The sequence below is a fragment of the Solea solea genome, unplaced genomic scaffold (assembly GCF_958295425.1).
Source record: "Solea solea unplaced genomic scaffold, fSolSol10.1 scaffold_55, whole genome shotgun sequence".
Taxonomy (NCBI): Eukaryota; Metazoa; Chordata; class Actinopteri; order Pleuronectiformes; family Soleidae; genus Solea; species Solea solea.
In genome coordinates this window covers 122501-127500 of record NW_026704055.1, presented here as the reverse complement: position 1 = coordinate 127500, position 5000 = coordinate 122501, and the positions used below count along the sequence as shown (strand labels likewise).

Here is a 5000-nt window from a genome sequence, read left to right as displayed (position 1 = left end):
GCAGTGTGTTCGGAAGGCTGACTTTTGAGCCCCTCCACGAGCAGGGGGCCTTGCCTGGTCTATAAAAGGAGTCTGTGTCACCTGCCCGTCGGCTTGCGGCCACACCACCCTGAGCACGCCCGATCTCGTCTGATCTCGGAAGCTAAGCAGGGTCGGGCCTGGTTAGTACTTGGATGGGAGACTGCCTGGGAATACCAGGTGCTGTAAGCTTTTACACTGCAGCACACTTTTACACTGCAGCACGCTTTGACACTGCAGCACGCTTTGACACTGCTGCTTCCTTACAAGAAACGTGGGCTTGCAATTACGTTGACGCACGGGCACACGTTAATGTCCTTCCAGTTTCAGCCTTGCTTTGGTTTTCACAGAAAAAAAGAGAACGGTGCACCGTTCCTGGTGGCACTGCAATACCAGGTCAATGCAAGGAGTGAAGAGAGCAAGCCCCAGGTTTCACCGCCCAATGCTCAAAAATGCATTTAATATTTAATCCCCATATAGAGGACATATCAGATATTAAACTGATAAGAACAGATACTACACTTGATCTTAGCCAAAAGGCCGAGAAGCGATGGCCCGCCAGTGTCTGGGGCCAACTCAAGATCTTGGCGCACAAGTTACTTGTTGTGGTGCCATGTTTCTGAAGTGCGCATAACAAAGGCTGCTGCCGATCACCTCCGCCCCCAGGTGATCTAAGCGCACCTGTGAGCCGTGACGGACAGCTGCTTGACATTTGACACACTCAAAGGGCGCAGCCATACAGCAAAGCCCACCAAAAATAACTTAAACTCTCGGACGTTCCTCTCCACGGAAGTCTTTAGTAAAAGGCGAAAGACTTGTGCATTTTGAAGAAAAACCAGAGTCGACATAGACCCTCTCCTTGAGAGCAGCCAAGGAGTCTATCCGCCGGAGTCACCACAGTCTCGGTCGGCCCGGCCGGCCACCTTGGGACAGCCTTTCTTCAACGTTTTTGGTTTGCCGGCCAATCAACCGCCCACATTTGACTGCATGTTTGGAAGCGCATTCTTACTGTTGGTTGTGTGCTGCAGTTTTCTATCAATCGCTGAGGCTGTGGCACACCTCCAAGGTTTAGTGGTAGATGTGAGTGCATGAGCAAAGCAGCTCTGTGTCACACCGAGCAGTACAAACTGCCGGGCCGTTTCCCAGCTCCTCCGGGCTTCTGAAATGGTGAGCTGCTCCTGGCATCGCTTCAATATCAGGTCAATGTACAGGAGTGGACGGAACAAGCGCCAAAGTATTAACCCTTGGCATGATGGCCATGGATCCATCTCCATCAATCCAGTTCTCCTACAAAGAGCCGGGAAAGGGAGCATGACATTTCCTTAGAGCTAAAAGACAACAGCCACAACCATCCCATTCCCAGCAACTTGGAAAGACTGGGGATGTCGCTCTGCGAGCACGTGAGAAGCCTGGAGATGGGCACACAAGGCGGAACTTTGGGCGGCTGACCTTTGCTTACAACTACGTCATCGGGGGAGAGCGCGGACGCAGTACCCCACCAGCAAAAATTATGCAGTCAAGATTCCCACGTTTGGGGAATTTGCAGGGGTCAGCACAACCAGAGTGCAATGGCTGAGCCTCGCCCTGGGTGAACCACCTTCTTGATCATGGTGTCTCCCCTGCCAGGTAAGTATGAGGTGTACTTGCCCAGCACTGGGTGGCTGTTCCCAGACACAGCTCTTTGGCCGATGGTGCAGGAAATGGATAGTCCCAGAGTCCAATGCCTTGACTCAGGTGCTCGTTAATGCTGTGCTGTGTTCAACTTCAACCTCCAGCACACATTGGAGAGGAAACACTCGACCTTTTCACTGGCATACCTGGCTGTCATTTCCTATAGATTCAGCAACAACTGGACCTGACGGCACCAACAGCAGCTTACCCATCTCGGTGTAGCTTCCAAATACTGGAATAGAGTGTAGCAGGTAGTGGCGATAAAGGCTCAAGTGCAGTGTGTTCGGAAGGCTGACTTTTGAGCCCCTCCACGAGCAGGGGGCCTTGCCTGGTCTATAAAAGGAGTCTGTGTCACCTGCCCGTCGGCTTGCGGCCACACCACCCTGAGCACGCCCGATCTCGTCTGATCTCGGAAGCTAAGCAGGGTCGGGCCTGGTTAGTACTTGGATGGGAGACTGCCTGGGAATACCAGGTGCTGTAAGCTTTTACACTGCAGCACACTTTTACACTGCAGCACGCTTTGACACTGCAGCACGCTTTGACACTGCTGCTTCCTTACAAGAAACGTGGGCTTGCAATTACGTTGACGCACGGGCACACGTTAATGTCCTTCCAGTTTCAGCCTTGCTTTGGTTTTCACAGAAAAAAAGAGAACGGTGCACCGTTCCTGGTGGCACTGCAATACCAGGTCAATGCAAGGAGTGAAGAGAGCAAGCCCCAGGTTTCACCGCCCAATGCTCAAAAATGCGTTTAATATTTAATCCCCATATAGAGGACATATCAGATATTAAACTGATAAGAACAGATACTACACTTGATCTTAGCCAAAAGGCCGAGAAGCGATGGCCCGCCAGTGTCTGGGGCCAACTCAAGATCTTGGCGCACAAGTTACTTGTTGTGGTGCCATGTCTCTGAAGTGCGCATAACAAAGGCTGCTGCCGATCACCTCCGCCCCCAGGTGATCTAAGTGCACCTCTGAGCCGTGACGGACAGCTGCTTGACATTTGACACACTCAAAGGGCGCAGCCATACAGCAAAGCCCACCAAAAATAACTTAAACTCTCGGACGTTCCTCTCCACGGAAGTCTTTAGTAAAAGGCGAAAGACTTGTGCATTTTGAAGAAAAACCAGAGTCGACATAGACCCTCTCCTTGAGAGCAGCCAAGGAGTCTATCCGCCGGAGTCACCACAGTCTCGGTCGGCCCGGCCGGCCACCTTGGGACAGCCTTTCTTCAACGCTTTTGGTTTGCCGGCCAATCAACCGCCCACATTTGACTGCATGTTTGGAAGCGCATTCTTACTGTTGGTTGTGTGCTGCAGTTTTCTATCAATCGCTGAGGCTGTGGCACACCTCCAAGGTTTAGTGGTAGATGTGAGTGCATGAGCAAAGCAGCTCTGTGTCACACCGAGCAGTACAAACTGCCGGGCCGTTTCCCAGCTCCTCCGGGCTTCTGAAATGGTGAGCTGCTCCTGGCATCGCTTCAATATCAGGTCAATGTACAGGAGTGGACGGAACAAGCGCCAAAGTATTAACCCTTGGCATGATGGCCATGGATCCATCTCCATCAATCCAGTTCTCCTACAAAGAGCCGGGAAAGGGAGCATGACATTTCCTTAGAGCTAAAAGACAACAGCCACAACCATCCCATTCCCAGCAACTTGGAAAGACTGGGGATGTCGCTCTGCGAGCACGTGAGAAGCCTGGAGATGGGCACACAAGGCGGAACTTTGGGCGGCTGACCTTTGCTTACAACTACGTCATCGGGGGAGAGCGCGGACGCAGTACCCCACCAGCAAAAATTATGCAGTCAAGATTCCCACGTTTGGGGAATTTGCAGGGGTCAGCACAACCAGAGTGCAATGGCTGAGCCTCGCCCTGGGTGAACCACCTTCTTGATCATGGTGTCTCCCCTGCCAGGTAAGTATGAGGTGTACTTGCCCAGCACTGGGTGGCTGTTCCCAGACACAGCTCTTTGGCCGATGGTGCAGGAAAAGGATAGTCCCAGAGTCCAATGCCTTGACTCAGGTGCTCGTTAATGCTGTGCTGTGTTCAACTTCAACCTCCAGCACACATTGGAGAGGAAACACTCGACCTTTTCACTGGCATACCTGGCTGTCATTTCCTATAGATTCAGCAACAACTGGACCTGACGGCACCAACAGCAGCTTACCCATCTCGGTGTAGCTTCCAAATACTGGAATAGAGTGTAGCAGGTAGTGGCGATAAAGGCTCAAGTGCAGTGTGTTCGGAAGGCTGACTTTTGAGCCCCTCCACGAGCAGGGGGCCTTGCCTGGTCTATAAAAGGAGTCTGTGTCACCTGCCCGTCGGCTTGCGGCCACACCACCCTGAGCACGCCCGATCTCGTCTGATCTCGGAAGCTAAGCAGGGTCGGGCCTGGTTAGTACTTGGATGGGAGACTGCCTGGGAATACCAGGTGCTGTAAGCTTTTACACTGCAGCACACTTTTACACTGCAGCACGCTTTGACACTGCTGCTTCCTTACAAGAAACGTGGGCTTGCAATTACGTTGACGCACGGGCACACGTTAATGTCCTTCCAGTTTCAGCCTTGCTTTGGTTTTCACAGAAAAAAAGAGAACGGTGCACCGTTCCTGGTGGCACTGCAATACCAGGTCAATGCAAGGAGTGAAGAGAGCAAGCCCCAGGTTTCACCGCCCAATGCTCAAAAATGCGTTTAATATTTAATCCCCATATAGAGGACATATCAGATATTAAACTGATAAGAACAGATACTACACTTGATCTTAGCCAAAAGGCCGAGAAGCGATGGCCCGCCAGTGTCTGGGGCCAACTCAAGATCTTGGCGCACAAGTTACTTGTTGTGGTGCCATGTCTCTGAAGTGCGCATAACAAAGGCTGCTGCCGATCACCTCCGCCCCCAGGTGATCTAAGTGCACCTCTGAGCCGTGACGGACAGCTGCTTGACATTTGACACACTCAAAGGGCGCAGCCATACAGCAAAGCCCACCAAAAATAACTTAAACTCTCGGACGTTCCTCTCCACGGAAGTCTTTAGTAAAAGGCGAAAGACTTGTGCATTTTGAAGAAAAACCAGAGTCGACATAGACCCTCTCCTTGAGAGCAGCCAAGGAGTCTATCCGCCGGAGTCACCACAGTCTCGGTCGGCCCGGCCGGCCACCTTGGGACAGCCTTTCTTCAACGCTTTTGGTTTGCCGGCCAATCAACCGCCCACATTTGACTGCATGTTTGGAAGCGCATTCTTACTGTTGGTTGTGTGCTGCAGTTTTCTATCAATCGCTGAGGCTGTGGCACACCTCCAAGGTTTAGTG

General features: G+C 52.0%; 11 non-coding genes across 11 annotated transcripts; 3 read left to right on the top strand and 8 right to left on the bottom strand.

Annotated features, from left to right (window-relative positions):
• The first annotated feature begins 91 nt into the window (after positions 1-91).
• LOC131450823 (5S ribosomal RNA) lies at positions 92-210 on the top strand. Its single transcript, XR_009235707.1, has one exon. It is a non-coding gene; the product is annotated as a 5S ribosomal RNA (ribosomal RNA).
• Positions 211-377: 167 nt separating this feature from the next.
• LOC131450768 (U2 spliceosomal RNA) lies at positions 378-570 on the bottom strand. Its single transcript, XR_009235660.1, has one exon. It is a non-coding gene; the product is annotated as a U2 spliceosomal RNA (small nuclear RNA).
• A 179-nt stretch (positions 571-749) lies between these two features.
• Positions 750-862, bottom strand: LOC131450832 (U5 spliceosomal RNA). Its single transcript, XR_009235716.1, has one exon. It is a non-coding gene; the product is annotated as a U5 spliceosomal RNA (small nuclear RNA).
• A 626-nt stretch (positions 863-1488) lies between these two features.
• Positions 1489-1652, bottom strand: LOC131450719 (U1 spliceosomal RNA). Its single transcript, XR_009235611.1, has one exon. It is a non-coding gene; the product is annotated as a U1 spliceosomal RNA (small nuclear RNA).
• A 402-nt stretch (positions 1653-2054) lies between these two features.
• On the top strand, positions 2055-2173 carry LOC131450812 (5S ribosomal RNA). The gene has a single exon (XR_009235701.1). It is a non-coding gene; the product is annotated as a 5S ribosomal RNA (ribosomal RNA).
• Positions 2174-2340: 167 nt separating this feature from the next.
• Positions 2341-2533, bottom strand: LOC131450790 (U2 spliceosomal RNA). Its single transcript, XR_009235681.1, has one exon. It is a non-coding gene; the product is annotated as a U2 spliceosomal RNA (small nuclear RNA).
• A 179-nt stretch (positions 2534-2712) lies between these two features.
• LOC131450831 (U5 spliceosomal RNA) lies at positions 2713-2825 on the bottom strand. The gene has a single exon (XR_009235715.1). It is a non-coding gene; the product is annotated as a U5 spliceosomal RNA (small nuclear RNA).
• Positions 2826-3451: 626 nt separating this feature from the next.
• Positions 3452-3615, bottom strand: LOC131450718 (U1 spliceosomal RNA). The gene has a single exon (XR_009235610.1). It is a non-coding gene; the product is annotated as a U1 spliceosomal RNA (small nuclear RNA).
• Positions 3616-4017: 402 nt separating this feature from the next.
• Positions 4018-4136, top strand: LOC131450800 (5S ribosomal RNA). Its single transcript, XR_009235691.1, has one exon. It is a non-coding gene; the product is annotated as a 5S ribosomal RNA (ribosomal RNA).
• Positions 4137-4285: 149 nt separating this feature from the next.
• On the bottom strand, positions 4286-4478 carry LOC131450788 (U2 spliceosomal RNA). The gene has a single exon (XR_009235679.1). It is a non-coding gene; the product is annotated as a U2 spliceosomal RNA (small nuclear RNA).
• A 179-nt stretch (positions 4479-4657) lies between these two features.
• Positions 4658-4770, bottom strand: LOC131450830 (U5 spliceosomal RNA). Its single transcript, XR_009235714.1, has one exon. It is a non-coding gene; the product is annotated as a U5 spliceosomal RNA (small nuclear RNA).
• Between the last annotated feature and the right edge of the window lie 230 nt (positions 4771-5000).